Here is a 23,728-nt window from a genome sequence, read left to right on the forward strand (position 1 = left end):
GCCACTCATATCACACCAGGCCCTGTGCTTCTGGCTGAGGCCATCTTCACCAAACCAGGCCCTGTGCTGCTTGCTGTGGCCATGTACAACACACCAGGCCCTATGCTGGTTCCTGAGGCCATCTTCAACAATCCAGGGCCTGTGCTGTTGGATAAATGCCAAACTGAGCCTTTGGGTTAGGGTATTATGCAAACATGCAGGTATGGTTATAGGATTGTCTTCGTAACTTCAGGTACTTGCCACCTAATCACTTGAATCCATAAATTGAGACATTGTGCTGGGGCCAGCAGCTTACGGCCATACCACCCTAAGCACCCCCGACCGGGTCTGATCTCGGAAGCTAAGCAGGGCTGGGCTTGGTTAGTACTTGGATGGGAGACTGCCTGGGAATACCTGGTGCTGTAAGCCTTTCATGTCATTGAACCGCTTTTGATCCAGAGAAGGGGTGTATTAAAAGACCAAAAGCAGCTCCCCATTAATGAGGGCACATTAATGACATTGCTTTTGGCTCTTTTCCAATGTCTTGTGCTGCTAGCTGATGCCACCTACACCACACCAGGGCCTGAGTGACCGGCTGGGGCCACTTACACCACATCAGGGCCTGTTGCTCTGGCTGAGGCCAGTTACACCACAACCAGGGCCTGTGGCTGCTGGCTGAGGCCACATACACCACACCAGGGCCTTAGTTGCTATTGAGGCCATTTACACCACACCAGGGTCTGTGGCTCTTGCTCAGGCCACTTACACCACACCAGGGCCTGTGGCACTGGCTCAGGCCGCTTAGACCACACCAGGGCCTGTGGCTGCTGGCTGAGGCGACTTACACCACACCAGGGCCTGTTGCTGCTGGCTGAGGCCACTTACACCACACCAGGGACTGTGGCTTCTGGCTGAGGTGACTTACACCACACCAGGGCCTGTGGCTGCTGGCTGAGGCCACTTACACCACACCAGGGCCTGTGGCTCTTGCTCAGGCCACTTACACCACACCAGGGCCTGTGGCTCTTGCTCAGGCCACTCACATCACACCAGGCCCTGCTCTTCTGGCCGAGGCCATCTTCACCAAACCAGGCCCTGTGCTGCTAGCTGTGGCCATGTACAACACACCAGGCCCTGTGCTGGTTCCTGAGGCCATCTTCAACAATCCAGGGCCTGTGCTGTTGGATAAATGCTAAACTGAGCCTTTGGGTTAGGGTATTATGCAAACATGCAGGTATGGTTATAGGATTGTCTTCGTAACTTCAGGTACTTGCCACCTAATCACTTGAATCCATAAATTGAGACATTGTGCTGGGGCCAGCAGCTTACGGCCATACCACCCTGAGCACGCCCGACCTCGTCTGATCTCGGAAGCTAAGCAGGGCTGGGCTTGGTTAGTACTTGGATGGGAGACTGCCTGGGAATACCTGGTGCTGTAAGCCTTTCATTTTCATGTCATTGAACCGCTTTTGATCCAGAGAAGGGGTGTATTAAAAGACCAAAAGCAGCTGCCCATTAATGAGGGCACATTAACGACACTGCTTTTGGCTCTTTTCCAATGTCTTGTGCTGCTAGCTGATGCCACTTACACCACACCAGGGCCTAAGTGACCGGCTGGGGCCACTTACACCACATCAGGGCCTGTGGCTGCTGGCTGAGGCCACTTACACCACACCAGGGCCTGTGGCTGCTGGCTGAGGCCACTTACACCACACCAGGGCCTGTGGCTGCTGGCTGAGGCCACCTACACCACACCAGGGCCTGTGGCTGCTGGCTGAGGCCACTTACACCACACCAGGGCCCTTTTGCTGCTGGCTGAGGCCACTTACACCACACCAGGGCCTGTGGCACTGGCTGAGGCGACTTACACCACACCAGAGCCTGTGGCTGCTGGCTGAGGCTACCTACACCACACCAGGGCCTTAGTTGCTATTGAGGCCACTTACACCACACCAGGGCCTGTGGCTCTGGCTGAGGCCACTTACACCACACCAGGGCCTTATTTGCTATTGAGGCCAGTTACACCACACCAGGGCCTGTGGCTCTGGCTGAGGCCACTTACACCACACCAGGGCCTGTGGCTGCTGGCTGAGGCCACTTACACCACACCAGGGTCTGTGGCTCTTGCTCAGGCCACTTACACCACACCAGGGCCTGTGGCACTGGCTGAGGCCACTTAGACCACACCAGGGCCTGTGGCTGCAGGCTGAGGACACCTACACCACACCAGGGCCTGTGGCTGCTGGCTGAGGCGACTTACACCACACCAGGGCCTGTTGCTGCTGGCTGAGGCCACTTACACCACACCAGGGACTGTGGCTTCTGGCTGAGGTGACTTACACCACACCAGGGCCTGTGGCTGCTGGCTGAGGCCACTTACACCACACCAGGGCCTGTGGCTCTTGCTCAGGCCACTTACACCACACCAGGGCCTGTGGCTCTTGCTCAGGCCACTCATATCACACCAGGCCCTGCTCTTCTGGCCGAGGCCATCTTCACCAAACCAGGCCCTGTGCTGCTAGCTGTGGCCATGTACAACACACCAGGCCCTGTGCTGGTTCCTGAGGCCATCTTCAACAATCCAGGGCCTGTGCTGTTGGATAAATGCTAAACTGAGCCTTTGGGTTAGGGTATTATGCAAACATGCAGGTATGGTTATAGGATTGTCTTCGTAACTTCAGGTACTTGCCACCTAATCACTTGAATCCATAAATTGAGACATTGTGCTGGGGCCAGCAGCTTACGGCCATACCACCCTGAGCACGCCCGACCTCGTCTGATCTCGGAAGCTAAGCAGGGCTGGGCTTGGTTAGTACTTGGATGGGAGACTGCCTGGGAATACTTGGTGCTGTAAGCCTTTCATGTCATTGAACCGCTTTTGATCCAGAAAAGGGGTGTATTAAAAGACCAAAAGCAGCTGCCCATTAATGAGGGCACATTAACGACATTGCTTTTGGCTCTTTTCCAATGTCTTGTGCTGCTAGCTGATGCCACCTACACCACACCAGGGCCTGAGTGACCGGCTGGGGCCACTTACACCACACGAGGGCCTGTGGCTGCTGGCTGAGGCCACCTACACCACACCAGGGCCTTAGTTGCTATTGAGGCCAATTACACCACACCATGGTCTGTGGCTCTTGCTCAGGCCACTTACACCACACCAGGGCCTGTGGCTGCTGGCTGAGGCCACTTACACCACACCAGGGCCTGTGGCGGCTGGCTGAGGCCACCTACACCACACCAGGGCCTGTGGCTCTGGCTGAGGTCAATTACACCACACCAGGGTCTGTGGCTCTGGCTGAGGCCACTTACACCACATCAGGGCCTTATTTGCTATTGAGGCCAGTTACACCACACCAGGGCCTGTGGCTCTGGCTGAGGCCACTTACACCACATCAGGGCCTGTGGCTCTGGCTGAGGCCAATTACACCACACCAGGGTCTGTGGCTCTTGCTGAGGCCACTTAGACCACACCAGGGCCTGTGGCTGCTGGCTGAGGCCACTTACACCATACCAGGGCCTGTGGCTGCTGGCTGAGGCCACCTACACCACACCAGGGCCTGTGGCTGCTTGCTGAGGCGACTTACACCACACCAGGGCCTGTTGCTGCTGGCTGAGGCCACTTACACCACACCAGTGCCTGTGGCTTCTGGCTGAGGCGACTTACACCACATCAGGGCCTGTGGCTCTGGCTGAGGCCACTTACACCACACCAGGGCCTGTGGCTGCTGGCTGAGGCCAGTTACACCACACCAGGGCCTGTGGCTGCTGGCTGAGGCCACATACACCACACCAGGGCCTTAGTTGCTATTGAGGCCAATTACACCACACCAGGGTCTGTGGCTCTTGCTCAGGCCACTCACATCACACCAGGCCCTGCGCTTCTGGCCACTTACACCACACCAGGGCCTGTGGCTGCTGGCTGAGGCCACTTACACCATACCAGGGCCTGTGGCTGCTGGCTGAGGCGACTTACACCACACCAGAGCCTGTGGCTGCTGGCTGAGGCCACCTACACCACACCAGGGCCTGTGACTGCTGGCTGAGGCCACTTACACCACACCAGGGCCTTAGTTGCTATTGAGGCCACTTACACCACACCAGGGCCTGTGGCTGTGGCTGAGGCCACTTACACCACATCAGGGCCTTATTTGCTATTGAGGCCAGTTACACCACACCAGGGCCTGTGGCTCTGGCTGAGGCCACTTACACCACACCAGGGCCTGTGGCTTCTGGCTGATTCCACTTACACCACACCAGGGCCTGTGGCTCTTGCTAAGGCCACTCATATCACACCAGGCCCTGTGCTTCTGGCCGAGGCCATCTTCACCAAACCAGGCCCTGTGCTGCTTGCTGTGGCCATGTACAACACACCAGGCCCTGTGCTGGTTCCTGAGGCCAACTTCAACAATCCAGGACCTGTGCTGTTGGATAAATGCTAAACTGAGCCTTTGGGTTAGGGTATTATGCAAACATGCAGGTAGGGTTATAGGATTGTCTTCGTGACTTCAGGTACTTGCCACCTAATCACTTGAATCCATAAATTGAGACATTGTGCTGGGGCCAGCAGCTTACGGCCATACCACCCTGAGCACGCCCGACCTCGTCTGATCTCGGAAGCTAAGCAGGGCTGGGCTTGGGTAGTACTTGGATGGGGGAATACCTGGTGCGGTAAGCCTTTCATTTTCCTGTCATTGAACCGCTTTTGATCCAGAGAAGGGGTGTATTAAAAGACCAAAAGCAGCTGCCCATTAATGAGGGCACATTAACGACATTGCTTTTGGCTGTTTTCCAATGTCTTGTGCTGCTAGCTGATGCCACCTACACCACACCAGGGCCTGATTGACCGGCTGGGGCCACTTACACCACATCAGGGCCTGTGGCTCTGGCTGAGGCCACTTACACCACACCAGGGCATTATTTGCTATTGAGGCCACTTACACCACACCAGGGCCTGTGGCTCTGGCTGAGGCCACTTACACCACACCAGGGCCTGTGGCTCTTGCTCAGGCCAGTTACACCACACCAGGGCCTGTGGCTGCTGGCTGAGGCCACTTACACCACACAAGGGCCTGTGGCTGCTGGCTGAGGCCACCTACACCACACCAGGGCCTGTGGCTGCTGGCTGAGGCCACTTACACCACACCAGGGCCTGTGGCTCTTGCTCAGGCCACTTACACCACACCAGGGCCTTAGTTGCTATTGAGGCCAATTACACCACACCAGGGTCTTTGGCTCTTGCTCAGGCCACTTACACCACACCAGGGCCTGTGGCTGCTGGCTGAGGCCACTTACACCACACCAGGGCCTTATTTGCTATTGAGGCCACTTACACCACACCAGGGCCTGAGTGACCGGCTGGGGCCACTTACACCACATCAGGGCCTGTGGCTCTGGCTGAGGCCACCTACACCAAACCAGGGCCTGTGGCTGCTTGCTGAGGCGACTTACACCACACCAGGGCCTGTTGCTGCTGGCTGAGGCCACTTACACCACACCAGTGCCTGTGACTTCTGGCTGAGGCCACTTACACCACACCAGGGCCTGTTGCTGCTGGCTGAGGCCACTTACAACACACCAGGGCCTTTGGCTGCTGGCTGAGGCCACTTACACCACACCAGGGCCTGTGGCTGCTGGCTCAGGCCACTCATATCAAACCAGGCCCTGTGCTTCTGGCCGAGGCCATCTTCACCAAACCAGGCCCTGTGCTGCTAGCTGAGGCGACTTACACCACATCAGGGCCTGTGGCTCTGGCTGAGGCCACTTACACCACACCAGGGCCTGTGGCTGCTGGCTGAGGCCAGTTAAACCACACCAGGGCCTGTGGCTGCTGGCTGAGGCCACTTACACCATACCAGGGCCTGTGGCTGCTGGCTGAGGCGACTTACACCACACCAGAGCCTGTGGCTGCTGGCTGAGGCCACCTACACCACACCAGGGCCTTAGTTGCTATTGAGGCCATTTACACCACACCAGGGCCTGTGGCTCTGGCTGAGGCCACTTACACCACACCAGGGCCTGTGGCTCTGGCTGAGGCCACTTACACCACACCAGGGCCTGTGGCTGCTGGCTGATTCCACTTACACCACACCAGGGCCTGTGGCTCTTGCTCAGGCCACTCATATCACACCAGGCCCTGTGCTTCTGGCCGAGGCCATCTTCACCAAACCAGGCCCTGTGCTGCTTGCTGTGGCCATGTACAACACACCAGGCCCTGTGCTGGTTCCTGAGGCCATCTTCAACAATCCAGGACCTGTGCTGTTGGATAAATGCTAAACTGAGCCTTTGGGTTAGGGTATTATGCAAACATGCAGGTAGGGTTATAGGATTGTCTTCGTAAATTCAGGTACTTGCCACCTAATCACTTGAATCCATAAATTGAGACATTGTGCTGGGGCCAGCAGCTTACGGCCATACCACCCTGAGCACGCCCGACCTCGTCTGATCTCGGAAGCTAAGCAGGGCTGGGCTTGGTTAGTATTTGGATGGGGGAATACCTGGTGCTGTAAGCCTTTCATTTTCCTGTCATTGAACCGCTTTTGATCCAGAAAAGGGGTGTATTAAAAGACCAAAAGCAGCTGCCCATTAATGAGGGCACATTAACGACATTGCTTTTGGCTCTTTTCCAATGTCTTGTGCTGCTAGCTGATGCCACGTACACCACACCAGGGCCTGAGTGACCGGCTGGGGCCACTTACACCACATCAGGGTCTGTGGCTCTGGCTGAGGCCACTTACACCACACCAGGGCCTGTGGCTGCTGGCTGAGGCCACATACAACACACCAGGGCCTTAGTTGCTATTGAGGCCATTTACACCACACCAGGGTCTGTGGCTCTTGCTCAGGCCACTTACACCACACCAGGGCCTGTGGCTGCTGGCTGAGGCCACTTACACCACACCAGGGCCTTATTTGCTATTGAGGCCACTTACACCACACCAGGGCCTGTGGCTCTTGCTCAGGCCACTTACACCACACCAGGGCCTGTGGCTCTTGCTCAGGCCACTCATATCACACCAGGCCCTGTGCTTCTGGCCGAGGCCATCTTCACCAAACCAGGCCCTGTGCTGCTAGCTGAGGCGACTTACACCACATCAGGGCCTGTGGCTCTGGCTGAGGCCACTTACACCACACCAGGGCCTGTGGCTGCTGGCTGAGGCCAGTTAAACCACACCAGGGCCTGTGGCTGCTGGCTGAGGCCAATTACACCATACCAGGGCCTGTGGCTGCTGGCTGAGGCGACTTACACCACACCACACCAGAGCCTGTGGCTGCTGGCTGAGGCGACTTACACCACACCAGGGCCTGTGACTGCTGGCTGAGGCCACTTACACCACACCAGGGCCTTAGTTGCTATTGAGGCCACTTACACCACACCAGGGCCTGTGGCTCTGGCTGAGGCCACTTACACCACACCAGGGCCTTATTTGCCATTGAGGCCAGTTACACCACACCAGGGCCTGTGGCTCTGGCTGAGGCCACTTACACCACACCAGGGCCTGTGGCTGCTGGCTGATTCCACTTACACCACACCAGGGCCTGTGGCTCTTGCTCAGGCCACTCATATCACACCAGGCCCTGTGCTTCTGGCCGAGGCCATCTTCACCAAACCAGGCCCTGTGCTGCTTGCTGTGGCCATGTACAACACACCAGGCCCTGTGCTGGTTCCTGAGGCCATCTTCAACAATCCAGGACCTGTGCTGTTGGATAAATGCCAAACTGAGCCTTTGGGTTAGGGTATTATGCAAACATGCAGGTATGGTTATAGGATTGTCTTCGTAACTTCAGGTACTTGCCACCTAATCACTTGAATCCATAAATTGAGACATTGTGCTGGGGCCAGCAGCTTACGGCCATACCACCCTAAGCACGCCCGACCTCGTCTGATCTCGGAAGCTAAGCAGGGCTGGGCTTGGTTAGTACTTGGATGGGAGACTGCCTGGGAATACCTGGTGCTGTAAGGCTTTCATTTTCATGTCATTGAACCGCTTTTGATCCAGAGAAGGGGTGTATTAAAAGACCAAAAGCAGCTGCCCATTAATGAGGGCACATTAACGACATTGCTTTTGGCTCTTTTCCAATGTCTTGTGCTGCTAGCTGATGCCACCTACACCACACAAGGGCCTGAGTGACCGGCTGGGGCCACTTACACCACATCAGGGCCTGTGGCTCTGGCTGAGGCCACTTACACCACACCAGGGCCTGTGGCTGCTGGCTGAGGCCACCTACACCACACCAGGGCCTTAGTTGCTATTGAGGCCAATTACACCACACCAGGGTCTGTGGCTCTTGCTCAGGCCACTTACACCACACCAGGGCCTGTGGCTCTTGCTCAGGCCACTTACACCACACCAGGGCCTGTGGCACTGGCTTAGGCCACTTACACCACACCAGGGCCTGTGGCTCTGGCTGAGTCCAGTTACACCACACCAGGGCCTGTGGGTTCTGGCTGAGGCGACTTACACCACACCAGGGCCTGTGGCTGCTGGCTGAGGCCACTTACACCACACCAGGGCCTGTGGCTCTTGCTCAGGCCACTCACATCACACCAGGCCCTGCGCTTTTGGCCGAGGCCATCTTCACCAAACCAGGCCCTGTGCTGCTAGCTGTGGCCATGTACAACACACCAGGCCCTGTGCTGGTTCCTGAGGCCATCTTCAACAATCCAGGGCCTGTGCTGTTGGATAAATGCTAAACTGAGCCTTTGGGTTAGGGTATTATGCAAACATGAAGGTAGGGTTATAGGATTGTCTTCGTAACTTCAGGTACTTGCCACCTAATCACCTGAATCCATAAATTGAGACATTGTGCTGGGGCCAGCAGCTTACGGCCATACCACCCTGAGCACGCCTGACCTCGTCTGATCTCGGAAGCTGAGCAGGGCTGGGCTTGGTTAGTACTTGGATGGGAGACTGCCTGGGAATACCTGGTGCTGTAAGCTTTTCATTTTCATGTCATTGAACCGCTTTTGATCCAGAGAAGGGGTGTATTAAAAGACCAAAAGCAGCTGCCCATTAATGAGGGCACATTAACGACATTGCTTTTGGCTCTTTTCCAATGTCTTGTGCTGCTAGCTGATGCCACCTACACCACACCAGGGCCTGAGTGACCGGCTGGGGCCACTTACACCACATCAGGGCCTGTGGCTCTGGCTGAGGCCACTTACACCACACCAGGGCCTGTGGCTGCTGGCTTAGGCCACCTACACCACACCAGGGCCTTAGTTGCTATTGAGGCCAATTACACCACACCATGGTCTGTGGCTCTTGCTCAGGCCACTTACACCACACCAGGGCCTGTGGCTGCTGGCTGAGGCCACTTACACCACACCAGGGCCTGTGGCGGCTGGCTGAGGCCACCTACATCACACCAGGGCCTGAGTAACCGGCTGGGGCCACTTACACCACATCAAGGCCTGTGGCTCTGGCTGAGGCCAGTTACACCACAACAGGGCCTGTGGCTGCTGCCTGAGGCCACATACACCACACCAGGGCCTTAGTTGCTATTGAGGCCAATTACACCACACCAGGGTCTGTGGCTCTTGCTCAGGCCACTCACATCACACCAGGCCCTGCGCTTCTGGCCACTTACACCACACCAGGGCCTTATTTGCTATTGAGGCCACTTACACCACACCAGGGCCTGTGGCTCTTGCTCAGGCCACTTACACCACACCAGGGCCTGTGGCTCTTGCTGAGGCCACTTAGACCACACCAGGGCCTGTGGCTGCTGGCTGAGGCCACTTACACCACACCAGGGCCTGTGGCTGCTGGCTGAGGCAACCTACACCACACCAGGGCCTGTGGCTGCTTGCTGAGGCGACTTACACCACACCAGGGCCTGTTGCTGCTGGCTGAGGCCAGTTACACCACACCAGAGCCTGTGGCTGCTGGCTGAAGCCACTTACACCACACCAGGGCCTTAGTTGCTATTGAGGCCACTTACACCACACCAGGGCCTGTGGCTCTTGCTCAGGCCACTTACACCACACCAGGGCCTGTGGCTCTTGCTCAGGCCACTCATATCACACCAGGCCCTGTGCTTCTGGCTGAGGCAACTTAGACCACACCAGGGCCTGTGGCTGCTGGCTGAGGCCACTTACACCACACCAGGGCCTGTGGCTGCTGGCTGAGGCCACCTACACCACACCAGGGCCTTAGTTGCTATTGAGGCCAATTACACCACACCAGGGTCTGTGGCTCTTGCTCAGGCCACTTACACCACACCAGGGCCTGTGGCTCTTGCTCAGGCCACTTACACCACACCAGGGCCTGTGGCACTGGCTGAGGCCACTTACACCACACCAGGGCCTGTGGCTGCTGGCTGAGGCCACTTACACCACACCAGGGCCTGTGGCTGCTGGCTGAGGCCACTTACACCACACCAGGGCCTGTGGCTGCTGGCTGAGGCCACTTACACCACACCAGGGCCCTTTTGCTGCTGGCTGAGGCCACTTACACCACACCAGGGCCTGTGGCTGCTGGCTGAGGCCACTCATATCACACCAGGCCCTGTGCTTCTGGCCGAGGCCATCTTCACCAAACCAGGCCCTGTGCTGCTTGCTGTGGCCATGTACAACACACCAGGCCCTGTGCTGCTTGCTGTGGCCATGTACAACACACCAGGCCCTGTGCTGGTTCCTGAGGCCATCTTCAACAATCCAGGGCCTGTGCTGTTGGATAAATGCCAAACTGAGCCTTTGGGTTAGGGTATTATGCAAACATGCAGGTATGGTTATAGGATTGTCTTCGTAACTTCAGGTACTTGCCACCTAATCACTTGAATCCATAAATTGAGACATTGTGCTGGTCCCAGCAGCTTACGGCCATACCACCCTGAGCACGCCCGACCTCGTCTGATCTCGGAAGCTAAGCAGGGCTGGGCTTGGTTAGTACTTGGATGGGAGACTGCCTGGGAATACCTGGTGCTGTAAGCCTTTCATTTTCATGTCATTGAACCGCTTTTGATCCAGAGAAGGGGTGTATTAAAAGACCAAAAGCAGCTGCCCATTAATGAGGGCACATTAACGACACTCCTTTTGGCTCTTTTCCAATGTCTTGTGCTGCTAGCTGATGCCACCTACACCACACCAGGACCTAAGTGACCGGCTGGGGCCACTTACACCACATCAGGGCCTGTGGCTCTGGCTGAGGCCACTTACACCACACCAGGGCCTGTGGCTGCTGGCTGAGGCCAGTTACACCACACCAGAGCCTGTGGCTGCTGGCTGAGGCCACTTACACCACACCAGGGCCTTAGTTGCTATTGAGGCCACTTACACCACACCAGGGCCTGTGGCTGCTGGCTGAGGCCAGTTACACCACACCAGGGCCTGTGGCTGCTGGCTGAGGCCACATACACCACACCAGGGCCTTAGTTGCTATTGAGGCCATTTACACCACACCAGGGTCTGTGGCTCTTGCTCAGGCCACTTACACCACACCAGGGCCTGTGGCACTGGCTGAGGCCACTTAGACCACACCAGGGCCTGTGGCTGCAGGCTGAGGCCACCTACACCACACCAGGGCCTGTGGCTGCTGGCTGAGGCGACTTATACCACACCAGGGCCTGTTGCTGCTGGCTGAGGCCACTTACACCACACCAGGGACTGTGGCTTCTGGCTGAGGTGACTTACACCACACCAGGGCCTGTGGCTGCTGGCTGAGGCCACTTACACCACACCAGGGCCTGTGGCTCTTGCTCAGGCCACTTATACCACACCAGGGCCTGTGGCTCTTGCTCAGGCCACTCATATCACACCAGGCCCTGCTCTTCTGGCCGAGGCCATCTTCACCAAACCAGGCCCTGTGCTGCTAGCTGTGGCCATGTACAACACACCAGGCCCTGTGCTGGTTCCTGAGGCCATCTTCAACAATCCAGGGCCTGTGCTGTTGGATAAATGCTAAACTGAGCCTTTGGGTTAGGGTATTATGCAAACATGCAGGTATGGTTATAGGATTGTCTTCGTAACTTCAGGTACTTGCCACCTAATCACTTGAATCCATAAATTGAGACATTGTGCTGGGGCCAGCAGCTTACGGCCATACCACCCTGAGCACGCCCGACCTCGTCTGATCTCGGAAGCTAAGCAGGGCTGGGCTTGGTTAGTACTTGGATGGGAGACTGCCTGGGAATACTTGGTGCTGTAAGCCTTTCATGTCATTGAACCGCTTTTGATCCAGAAAAGGGGTGTATTAAAAGACCAAAAGCAGCTGCCCATTAATGAGGGCACATTAACGACATTGCTTTTGGCTCTTTTCCAATGTCTTGTGCTGCTAGCTGATGCCACCTACACCACACCAGGGCCTGAGTGACCGGCTGGGGCCACTTACACCACATCAGGGCCTGTGGCTGCTGGCTGAGGCCAGTTACACCACACCAGAGCATGTGGCTGCTGGCTGAGGCCACTTACACCACACCAGGGCCTTAGTTGCTATTGAGGCCACTTACACCACACCAGGGCCTGTGGCTGCTGGCTGAGGCCAGTTACACCACACCAGGGCCTGTGGCTGCTGGCTGAGGCCACATACACCACACCAGGGCCTTAGTTGCTATTGAGGCCATTTACACCACACCAGGGTCTGTGGCTCTTGCTCAGGCCACTTACACCACACCAGGGCCTGTGGCACTGGCTGAGGCCACTTAGACCACACCAGGGCCTGTGGCTGCAGGCTGAGGCCACCTACACCACACCAGGGCCTGTGGCTGCTGGCTGAGGCCACTTACACCACACCAGGGCCTGTTGCTGCTGGCTGAGGCCACTTACACCACACCAGGGACTGTGGCTTCTGGCTGAGGTGACTTACACCACACCAGGGCCTGTGGCTGCTGGCTGAGGCCACTTACACCACACCAGGGCCTGTGGCTCTTGCTCAGGCCACTTACACCACACCAGGGCCTGTGGCTCTTGCTCAGGCCACTCATATCACACCAGGCCCTGCTCTTCTGGCCGAGGCCATCTTCACCAAACCAGGGCCTGTGCTGCTAGCTGTGGCCATGTACAACACACCAGGCCCTGTGCTGGTTCCTGAGGCCATCTTCAACAATCCAGGGCCTGTGCTGTTGGATAAATGCTAAACTGAGCCTTTGGGTTAGGGTATTATGCAAACATGCAGGTATGGTTATAGGATTGTCTTCGTAACTTCAGGTACTTGCCACCTAATCACTTGAATCCATAAATTGAGACATTGTGCTGGGGCCAGCAGCTTACGGCCATACCACCCTGAGCACGCCCGACCTCGTCTGATCTCGGAAGCTAAGCAGGGCTGGGCTTGGTTAGTACTTGGATGGGAGACTGCCTGGGAATACTTGGTGCTGTAAGCCTTTCATTTTCATGTCATTGAACCGCTTTTGATCCAGAAAAGGGGTGTATTAAAAGACCAAAAGCAGCTGCCCATTAATGAGGGCACATTAACGACATTGCTTTTGGCTCTTTTCCAATGTCTTGTGCTGCTAGCTGATGCCACCTACACCACACCAGGGCCTGAGTGACCGGCTGGGGCCACTTACACCACATCAGGGCCTGTGGCTCTGGCTGAGGCCACTTACACCACACCACGGCCTGTGGCTGCTGGCTGAGGCCACCTACACCACACCAGGGCCTTAGTTGCTATTGAGGCCAATTACACCACACCATGGTCTGTGGCTCTTGCTCAGGCCACTTACACCACACCAGGGCCTGTGGCTGCTGGCTGAGGCCACTTACACCACACCAGGGCCTGTGGCGGCTGGCTGAGGCCACCTACACCACACCAGGGCCTGTGGCTCTGGCTGAGGCCAATTACACCACACCAGGGTCTGTGGCTCTGGCTGAGGCCACTTACACCACATCAGGGCCTTATTTGCTATTGAGGCCAGTTACACCACACCAGGGCCTGTGGCTCTGGCTGAGGCCACTTACACCACATCAGGGCCTGTGGCTCTGGCTGAGGCCAATTACACCACACCAGGGTCTGTGGCTCTTGCTGAGGCCACTTAGACCACACCAGGGCCTGTGGCTGCTGGCTGAGGCCACTTACACCATACCAGGGCCTGTGGCTGCTGGCTGAGGCCACCTACACCACACCAGGGCCTGTGGCTGCTTGCTGAGGCGACTTACACCACACCAGGGCCTGTTGCTGCTGGCTGAGGCCACTTACACCACACCAGTGCCTGTGGCTTCTGGCTGAGGCGACTTACACCACATCAGGGCCTGTGGCTCTGGCTGAGGCCACTTTCACCACACCAGGGCCTGTGGCTGCTGGCTGAGGCCACCTACACCACACCAGGGCATTAGTTGCTATTGAGGCCAATTACACCACACCAGGGTCTGTGGCTCTTGCTCAGGCCACTTACACCACACCAGGGCCTGTGGCTCTTGCTCACGCCACTTACACCACACCAGGGCCTGTGGCACTGGCTGAGGCCACTTACACCACACCAGGGCCTTAGTTGCTATTGAGGCCAATTACACCACACAAGGGCCTGTGGCTCTTGCTCAGGCCACTCACATCACACCAGGCCCTGCGCTTCTGGCCACTTACACCACACCAGGGCCTGTGGCTGCTGGCTGAGGCCACTTACACCATACCAGGGCCTGTGGCTGCTGGCTGAGGCGACTTACACCACACCAGAGCCTGTGGCTGCTGGCTGAGGCCACCTACACCACACCAGGGCCTGTGACTGCTGGCTGAGGCCACTTACACCACACCAGGGCCTTAGTTGCTATTGAGGCCACTTACACCACACCAGGGCCTGTGGCTCTGGCTGAGGCCACTTACACCACATCAGGGCCTTATTTGCTATTGAGGCCAGTTACACCACACCAGGGCCTGTGGCTCTGGCTGAGGCCACTTACACCACACCAGGGCCTGTGGCTTCTGGCTGATTCCACTTACACCACACCAGGGCCTGTGGCTCTTGCTAAGGCCACTCATATCACACCAGGCCCTGTGCTTCTGGCCGAGGCCATCTTCACCAAACCAGGCCCTGTGCTGCTTGCTGTGGCCATGTACAACACACCAGGCCCTGTTCTGGTTCCTGAGGCCAACTTCAACAATCCAGGACCTGTGCTGTTGGATAAATGCTAAACTGAGCCTTTGGGTTAGGGTATTATGCAAACATGCAGGTAGGGTTATAGGATTGTCTTCGTGACTTCAGGTACTTGCCACCTAATCACTTGAATCCATAAATTGAGACATTGTGCTGGGGCCAGCAGCTTACGGCCATACCACCCTGAGCACGCCCGACCTCGTCTGATCTCGGAAGCTAAGCAGGGCTGGGCTTGGTTAGTACTTGGATGGGGGAATACCTGGTGCTGTAAGCCTTTCTTTTTCATGTCATTGAACCGCTTTTGATCCAGAGAAGGGGTGTATTAAAAGACCAGAAGCAGCTCCCCATTAATGAGGGCACATTAACGACATTGCTTTTGGCTGTTTTCCAATGTCTTGTGCTGCTAGCTGATGCAACCTACACCACACAAGGGCCTGAGGGACCGGCTGGGGCCACTTACACCACATCAGGGCCTGTGGCTGCTGGCTGAGGCCACTTACACCACACCAGGGCCTGTGGCTGCTGGCTGAGGCCACCTACACCACACCAGGGCCTTAGTTGCTATTGAGGCCAATTACACCACACCAGGGTCTGTGGCTCTTGCTCAGGCCACTTACACCACACCAGGGCCTGTGGCACTGGCTGAGGCCACTTACACCACACCAGGGCCTTAGTTGCTATTGAGGCCAATTACACCACACAAGGGCCTGTGGCTGCTGGCTGAGGCCACCTACACCACACCAGGGCCTGTGGCTGCTGGCTGAGGCCACTTACACCACACCAGGGCCCTTTTGCTGCTGGCTGAGGCCACTTACACCACACCAGTGCCTGTGGCTTCTGGCTGAGGCGACTTACACCACACCAGGGCCTGTGGCTGCTGGCCGAGGCCACTTACACCACACCAGGGCCTGTGGCTGCTGGCTGAGGCCACCTACACCACACCAGGGCATTAGTTGCTATTGAGGCCAATTACACCACACCAGGGTCTGTGGCTCTTGCTGAGGCCAATTACACCACACCAGGGTCTGTGGCTCTTGCTGAGGCCACTTAGACCACACCAGGGCCTGTGGCTGCTGGCTGAGGCCACTTACACCATACCAGGGCCTGTGGCTGCTGGCTGAGGCCACCTACACCACACCAGGGCCTGTGGCTGCTTGCTGAGGCGACTTACACCACACCAGGGCCTGTTGCTGCTGGCTGAGGCCACTTACACCACACCAGTGCCTGTGGCTTCTGGCTGAGGCGACTTACACCACATCAGGGCCTGTGGCTCTGGCTGAGGCCACTTACACCACACCAGGGCCTGTGGCTGCTGGCTGAGGCCAGTTACACCACACCAGGGCCTGTGGCTGCTGGCTGAGGCCACATACACCACACCAGGGCCTTAGTTGCTATTGAGGCCAATTACACCACACCAGGGTCTGTGGCTCTTGCTCAGGCCACTCACATCACACCAGGCCCTGCGCTTCTGGCCACTTACACCACACCAGGGCCTGTGGCTGCTGGCTGAGGCCACTTACACCATACCAGGGCCTGTGGCTGCTGGCTGAGGCGACTTACACCACACCAGAGCCTGTGGCTGCTGGCTGAGGCCACCTACACCACACCAGGGCCTGTGACTGCTGGCTGAGGCCACTTACACCACACCAGGGCCTTAGTTGCTATTGAGGCCACTTACACCACACCAGGGCCTGTGGCTCTGGCTGAGGCCACTTACACCACATCAGGGCCTTATTTGCTATTGAGGCCAGTTACACCACACCAGGGCCTGTGGCTCTGGCTGAGGCCACTTACACCACACCAGGGCCTGTGGCTTCTGGCTGATTCCACTTACACCACACCAGGGCCTGTGGCTCTTGCTAAGGCCACTCATATCACACCAGGCCCTGTGCTTCTGGCCGAGGCCATCTTCACCAAACCAGGCCCTGTGCTGCTTGCTGTGGCCATGTACAACACACCAGGCCCTGTGCTGGTTCCTGAGGCCAACTTCAACAATCCAGGACCTGTGCTGTTGGATAAATGCTAAACTGAGCCTTTGGGTTAGGGTATTATGCAAACATGCAGGTAGGGTTATAGGATTGTCTTCGTGACTTCAGGTACTTGCCACCTAATCACTTGAATCCATAAATTGAGACATTGTGCTGGGGCCAGCAGCTTACGGCCATACCACCCTGAGCACGCCCGACCTCGTCTGATCTCGGAAGCTAAGCAGGGCTGGGCTTGGGTAGTACTTGGATGGGGGAATACCTGGTGCGGTAAGCCTTTCATTTTCCTGTCATTGAACCGCTTTTGATCCAGAGAAGGGGTGTATTAAAAGACCAAAAGCAGCTGCCCATTAACGAGGGCACATTAACGACATTGCTTTTGGCTGTTTTCCAATGTCTTGTGCTGCTAGCTGATGCCACCTACACCACACCAGGGCCTGATTGACCGGCTGGGGCCACTTACACCACATCAGGGCCTGTGGCTCTGGCTGAGGCCACTTACACCACACCAGGGCATTATTTGCTATTGAGGCCACTTACACCACACCAGGGCCTGTGGCTCTGGCTGAGGCCACTTACACCACACCAGGGCCTGTGGCTCTTGCTCAGGCCAGTTACACCACACCAGGGCCTGTGGCTGCTGGCTGAGGCCACTTACACCACACAAGGGCCTGTGGCTGCTGGCTGAGGCCACCTACACCACACCAGGGCCTGTGGCTGCTGGCTGAGGCCACTTACACCACACCAGGGCCTGTGGCTCTTGCTCAGGCCACTTACACCACACCAGGGCCTTAGTTGCTATTGAGGCCAATTACACCACACCAGGGTCTTTGGCTCTTGCTCAGGCCACTTACACCACACCAGGGCCTGTGGCTGCTGGCTGAGGCCACTTACACCACACCAGGGCCTTATTTGCTATTGAGGCCACTTACACCACACCAGGGCCTGAGTGACCGGCTGGGGCCACTTACACCACATCAGGGCCTGTGGCTCTGGCTGAGGCCACCTACACCAAACCAGGGCCTGTGGCTGCTTGCTGAGGCGACTTACACCACACCAGGGCCTGTTGCTGCTGGCTGAGGCCACTTACACCACACCAGTGCCTGTGACTTCTGGCTGAGGCCACTTACACCACACCAGGGCCTGTTGCTGCTGGCTGAGGCCACTTACAACACACCAGGGCCTTTGGCTGCTGGCTGAGGCCACTTACACCACACCAGGGCCTGTGGCTGCTGGCTCAGGCCACTCATATCAAACCAGGCCCTGTGCTTCTGGCCGAGGCCATCTTCACCAAACCAGGCCCTGTGCTGCTAGCTGAGGCGACTTACACCACATCAGGGCCTGTGGCTCTGGCTGAGGCCACTTACACCACACCAGGGCCTGTGGCTGCTGGCTGAGGCCAGTTAAACCACACCAGGGCCTGTGGCTGCTGGCTGAGGCCACTTACACCATACCAGGGCCTGTGGCTGCTGGCTGAGGCGACTTACACCACACCAGAGCCTGTGGCTGCTGGCTGAGGCCACCTACACCACACCAGGGCCTTAGTTGCTATTGAGGCCATTTACACCACACCAGGGCCTGTGGCTCTGGCTGAGGCCACTTACACCACACCAGGGCCTGTGGCTCTGGCTGAGGCCACTTACACCACACCAGGGCCTGTGGCTGCTGGCTGATTCCACTTACACCACACCAGGGCCTGTGGCTCTTGCTCAGGCCACTCATATCACACCAGGCCCTGTGCTTCTGGCCGAGGCCATCTTCACCAAACCAGGCCCTGTGCTGCTTGCTGTGGCCATGTACAACACACCAGGCCCTGTGCTGGTTCCTGAGGCCATCTTCAACAATCCAGGACCTGTGCTGTTGGATAAATGCTAAACTGAGCCTTTGGGTTAGGGTATTATGCAAACATGCAGGTAGGGTTATAGGATTGTCTTCGTAAATTCAGGTACTTGCCACCTAATCACTTGAATCCATAAATTGAGACATTGTGCTGGGGCCAGCAGCTTACGGCCATACCACCCTGAGCACGCCCGACCTCGTCTGATCTCGGAAGCTAAGCAGGGCTGGGCTTGGTTAGTATTTGGATGGGGGAATACCTGGTGCTGTAAGCCTTTCATTTTCCTGTCATTGAACCGCTTTTGATCCAGAAAAGGGGTGTATTAAAAGACCAAAAGCAGCTGCCCATTAATGAGGGCACATTAACGACATTGCTTTTGGCTCTTTTCCAATGTCTTGTGCTGCTAGCTGATGCCACGTACACCACACCAGGGCCTGAGTGACCGGCTGGGGCCACTTACACCACATCAGGGTCTGTGGCTCTGGCTGAGGCCACTTACACCACACCAGGGCCTGTGGCTGCTGGCTGAGGCCACATACAACACACCAGGGCCTTAGTTGCTATTGAGGCCATTTACACCACACCAGGGTCTGTGGCTCTTGCTCAGGCCACTTACACCACACCAGGGCCTGTGGCACTGGCTGAGGCCACTTACACCACACCAGGGCCTGTGGCTGCTGGCTGAGGCCACTTACACCACACCAGGGCCTTATTTGCTATTGAGGCCACTTACACCACACCAGGGCCTGTGGCTCTTGCTCAGGCCACTTACACCACACCAGGGCCTGTGGCTCTTGCTCAGGCCACTCATATCACACCAGGCCCTGTGCTTCTGGCCGAGGCCATCTTCACCAAACCAGGCCCTGTGCTGCTAGCTGAGGCGACTTACACCACATCAGGGCCTGTGGCTCTGGCTGAGGCCACTTACACCACACCAGGGCCTGTGGCTGCTGGCTGAGGCCAGTTAAACCACACCAGGGCCTGTGGCTGCTGGCTGAGGCCAATTACACCATACCAGGGCCTGTGGCTGCTGGCTGAGGCGACTTACACCACACCACACCAGAGCCTGTGGCTGCTGGCTGAGGCGACTTACACCACACCAGGGCCTGTGACTGCTGGCTGAGGCCACTTACACCACACCAGGGCCTTAGTTGCTATTGAGGCCACTTACACCACACCAGGGCCTGTGGCTCTGGCTGAGGCCACTTACACCACACCAGGGCCTTATTTGCCATTGAGGCCAGTTACACCACACCAGGGCCTGTGGCTCTGGCTGAGGCCACTTACACCACACCAGGGCCTGTGGCTGCTGGCTGATTCCACTTACACCACACCAGGGCCTGTGGCTCTTGCTCAGGCCACTCATATCACACCAGGCCCTGTGCTTCTGGCCGAGGCCATCTTCACCAAACCAGGCCCTGTGCTGCTTGCTGTGGCCATGTACAACACACCAGGCCCTGTGCTGGTTCCTGAGGCCATCTTCAACAATCCAGGACCTGTGCTGTTGGATAAATGCCAAACTGAGCCTTTGGGTTAGGGTATTATGCAAACATGCAGGTATGGTTATAGGATTGTCTTCGTAACTTCAGGTACTTGCCACCTAATCACTTGAATCCATAAATTGAGACATTGTGCTGGGGCCAGCAGCTTACGGCCATACCACCCTAAGCACGCCCGACCTCGTCTGATCTCGGAAGCTAAGCAGGGCTGGGCTTGGTTAGTACTTGGATGGGAGACTGCCTGGGAATACCTGGTGCTGTAAGGCTTTCATTTTCATGTCATTGAACCGCTTTTGATCCAGAGAAGGGGTGTATTAAAAGACCAAAAGCAGCTGCCCATTAATGAGGGCACATTAACGACATTGCTTTTGGCTCTTTTCCAATGTCTTGTGCTGCTAGCTGATGCCACCTACACCACACAAGGGCCTGAGTGACCGGCTGGGGCCACTTACACCACATCAGGGCCTGTGGCTCTGGCTGAGGCCACTTACACCACACCAGGGCCTGTGGCTGCTGGCTGAGGCCACCTACACCACACCAGGGCCTTAGTTGCTATTGAGGCCAATTACACCACACCAGGGTCTGTGGCTCTTGCTCAGGCCACTTACACCACACCAGGGCCTGTGGCTCTTGCTCAGGCCACTTACACCACACCAGGGCCTGTGGCACTGGCTTAGGCCACTTACACCACACCAGGGCCTGTGGCTCTGGCTGAGTCCAGTTACACCACACCAGGGCCTGTGGGTTCTGGCTGAGGCGACTTACACCACACCAGGGCCTGTGGCTGCTGGCTGAGGCCACTTACACCACACCAGGGCCTGTGGCTCTTGCTCAGGCCACTCACATCACACCAGGCCCTGCGCTTTTGGCCGAGGCCATCTTCACCAAACCAGGCCCTGTGCTGCTAGCTGTGGCCATGTACAACACACCAGGCCCTGTGCTGGTTCCTGAGGCCATCTTCAACAATCCAGGGCCTGTGCTGTTGGATAAATGCTAAACTGAGCCTTTGGGTTAGGGTATTATGCAAACATGAAGGTAGGGTTATAGGATTGTCTTCGTAACTTCAGGTACTTGCCACCTAATCACCTGAATCCATAAATTGAGACATTGTGCTGGGGCCAGCAGCTTACGGCCATACCACCCTGAGCACGCCTGACCTCGTCTGATCTCGGAAGCTGAGCAGGGCTGGGCTTGGTTAGTACTTGGATGGGAGACTGCCTGGGAATACCTGGTGCTGTAAGCTTTTCATTTTCATGTCATTGAACCGCTTTTGATCCAGAGAAGGGGTGTATTAAAAGACCAAAAGCAGCTGCCCATTAATGAGGGCACATTAACGACATTGCTTTTGGCTCTTTTCCAATGTCTTGTGCTGCTAGCTGATGCCACCTACACCACACCAGGGCCTGAGTGACCGGCTGGGGCCACTTACACCACATCAGGGCCTGTGGCTCTGGCTGAGGCCACTTACACCACACCAGGGCCTGTGGCTGCTGGCTTAGGCCACCTACACCACACCAGGGCCTTAGTTGCTATTGAGGCCAATTACACCACACCATGGTCTGTGGCTCTTGCTCAGGCCACTTACACCACACCAGGGCCTGTGGCTGCTGGCTGAGGCCACTTACACCACACCAGGGCCTGTGGCGGCTGGCTGAGGCCACCTACATCACACCAGGGCCTGAGTAACCGGCTGGGGCCACTTACACCACATCAAGGCCTGTGGCTCTGGCTGAGGCCAGTTACACCACAACAGGGCCTGTGGCTGCTGCCTGAGGCCACATACACCACACCAGGGCCTTAGTTGCTATTGAGGCCAATTACACCACACCAGGGTCTGTGGCTCTTGCTCAGGCCACTCACATCACACCAGGCCCTGCGCTTCTGGCCACTTACACCACACCAGGGCCTTATTTGCTATTGAGGCCACTTACACCACACCAGGGCCTGTGGCTCTTGCTCAGGCCACTTACACCACACCAGGGCCTGTGGCTCTTGCTGAGGCCACTTAGACCACACCAGGGCCTGTGGCTGCTGGCTGAGGCCACTTACACCACACCAGGGCCTGTGGCTGCTGGCTGAGGCAACCTACACCACACCAGGGCCTGTGGCTGCTTGCTGAGGCGACTTACACCACACCAGGGCCTGTTGCTGCTGGCTGAGGCCAGTTACACCACACCAGAGCCTGTGGCTGCTGGCTGAAGCCACTTACACCACACCAGGGCCTTAGTTGCTATTGAGGCCACTTACACCACACCAGGGCCTGTGGCTCTTGCTCAGGCCACTTACACCACACCAGGGCCTGTGGCTCTTGCTCAGGCCACTCATATCACACCAGGCCCTGTGCTTCTGGCTGAGGCAACTTAGACCACACCAGGGCCTGTGGCTGCTGGCTGAGGCCACTTACACCACACCAGGGCCTGTGGCTGCTGGCTGAGGCCACCTACACCACACCAGGGCCTTAGTTGCTATTGAGGCCAATTACACCACACCAGGGTCTGTGGCTCTTGCTCAGGCCACTTACACCACACCAGGGCCTGTGGCTCTTGCTCAGGCCACTTACACCACACCAGGGCCTGTGGCACTGGCTGAGGCCACTTACACCACACCAGGGCCTGTGGCTGCTGGCTGAGGCCACTTACACCACACCAGGGCCTGTGGCTGCTGGCTGAGGCCACTTACACCACACCAGGGCCTGTGGCTGCTGGCTGAGGCCACTTACACCACACCAGGGCCCTTTTGCTGCTGGCTGAGGCCACTTACACCACACCAGGGCCTGTGGCTGCTGGCTGAGGCCACTCATATCACACCAGGCCCTGTGCTTCTGGCCGAGGCCATCTTCACCAAACCAGGCCCTGTGCTGCTTGCTGTGGCCATGTACAACACACCAGGCCCTGTGCTGCTTGCTGTGGCCATGTACAACACACCAGGCCCTGTGCTGGTTCCTGAGGCCATCTTCAACAATCCAGGGCCTGTGCTGTTGGATAAATGCCAAACTGAGCCTTTGGGTTAGGGTATTATGCAAACATGCAGGTATGGTTATAGGATTGTCTTCGTAACTTCAGGTACTTGCCACCTAATCACTTGAATCCATAAATTGAGACATTGTGCTGGTCCCAGCAGCTTACGGCCATACCACCCTGAGCACGCCCGACCTCGTCTGATCTCGGAAGCTAAGCAGGGCTGGGCTTGGTTAGTACTTGGATGGGAGACTGCCTGGGAATACCTGGTGCTGTAAGCCTTTCATTTTCATGTCATTGAACCGCTTTTGATCCAGAGAAGGGGTGTATTAAAAGACCAAAAGCAGCTGCCCATTAATGAGGGCACATTAACGACACTCCTTTTGGCTCTTTTCCAATGTCTTGTGCTGCTAGCTGATGCCACCTACACCACACCAGGAC

At 57.1% G+C, this 23,728-nt stretch overlaps 6 non-coding genes and 10 pseudogenes across 6 annotated transcripts; all 16 read left to right on the forward strand.

The window, feature by feature from the left end:
• The first annotated feature begins 289 nt into the window (after nucleotides 1-289).
• On the forward strand, nucleotides 290-408 carry LOC147328904 (5S ribosomal RNA; annotated as a pseudogene).
• An 894-nt stretch (nucleotides 409-1,302) lies between these two features.
• On the forward strand, nucleotides 1,303-1,421 carry LOC147328905 (5S ribosomal RNA). The gene has a single exon (XR_015129301.1). It is a non-coding gene; the product is annotated as a 5S ribosomal RNA (ribosomal RNA).
• A 1,296-nt stretch (nucleotides 1,422-2,717) lies between these two features.
• Nucleotides 2,718-2,836, forward strand: LOC147328906 (5S ribosomal RNA). Its single transcript, XR_015129642.1, has one exon. It is a non-coding gene; the product is annotated as a 5S ribosomal RNA (ribosomal RNA).
• A 1,712-nt stretch (nucleotides 2,837-4,548) lies between these two features.
• LOC147328907 (5S ribosomal RNA) lies at nucleotides 4,549-4,657 on the forward strand (annotated as a pseudogene).
• A 1,725-nt stretch (nucleotides 4,658-6,382) lies between these two features.
• On the forward strand, nucleotides 6,383-6,491 carry LOC147328908 (5S ribosomal RNA; annotated as a pseudogene).
• Nucleotides 6,492-7,824: 1,333 nt separating this feature from the next.
• Nucleotides 7,825-7,943, forward strand: LOC147328909 (5S ribosomal RNA; annotated as a pseudogene).
• An 858-nt stretch (nucleotides 7,944-8,801) lies between these two features.
• On the forward strand, nucleotides 8,802-8,920 carry LOC147328910 (5S ribosomal RNA; annotated as a pseudogene).
• Nucleotides 8,921-10,796: 1,876 nt separating this feature from the next.
• On the forward strand, nucleotides 10,797-10,915 carry LOC147328911 (5S ribosomal RNA). The gene has a single exon (XR_015129302.1). It is a non-coding gene; the product is annotated as a 5S ribosomal RNA (ribosomal RNA).
• A 1,097-nt stretch (nucleotides 10,916-12,012) lies between these two features.
• Nucleotides 12,013-12,131, forward strand: LOC147328912 (5S ribosomal RNA). Its single transcript, XR_015129643.1, has one exon. It is a non-coding gene; the product is annotated as a 5S ribosomal RNA (ribosomal RNA).
• A 1,052-nt stretch (nucleotides 12,132-13,183) lies between these two features.
• LOC147328913 (5S ribosomal RNA) lies at nucleotides 13,184-13,302 on the forward strand. The gene has a single exon (XR_015129644.1). It is a non-coding gene; the product is annotated as a 5S ribosomal RNA (ribosomal RNA).
• A 1,872-nt stretch (nucleotides 13,303-15,174) lies between these two features.
• On the forward strand, nucleotides 15,175-15,283 carry LOC147328914 (5S ribosomal RNA; annotated as a pseudogene).
• Nucleotides 15,284-17,162: 1,879 nt separating this feature from the next.
• Nucleotides 17,163-17,271, forward strand: LOC147328915 (5S ribosomal RNA; annotated as a pseudogene).
• Nucleotides 17,272-18,996: 1,725 nt separating this feature from the next.
• On the forward strand, nucleotides 18,997-19,105 carry LOC147328916 (5S ribosomal RNA; annotated as a pseudogene).
• A 1,372-nt stretch (nucleotides 19,106-20,477) lies between these two features.
• Nucleotides 20,478-20,596, forward strand: LOC147328917 (5S ribosomal RNA; annotated as a pseudogene).
• An 858-nt stretch (nucleotides 20,597-21,454) lies between these two features.
• On the forward strand, nucleotides 21,455-21,573 carry LOC147328918 (5S ribosomal RNA; annotated as a pseudogene).
• A 1,876-nt stretch (nucleotides 21,574-23,449) lies between these two features.
• LOC147328919 (5S ribosomal RNA) lies at nucleotides 23,450-23,568 on the forward strand. The gene has a single exon (XR_015129303.1). It is a non-coding gene; the product is annotated as a 5S ribosomal RNA (ribosomal RNA).
• The last annotated feature ends 160 nt before the right edge of the window (nucleotides 23,569-23,728 follow it).

This window comes from Aulonocara sp. 'chitande type north' Nkhata Bay, linkage group LG5 (genome assembly GCF_057382095.1).
Source record: "Aulonocara sp. 'chitande type north' Nkhata Bay isolate Kocher_YH1m ecotype deep benthic linkage group LG5, A_spYH_male_GT1.1, whole genome shotgun sequence".
Taxonomy (NCBI): Eukaryota; Metazoa; Chordata; class Actinopteri; order Cichliformes; family Cichlidae; genus Aulonocara; species Aulonocara sp. 'chitande type north' Nkhata Bay.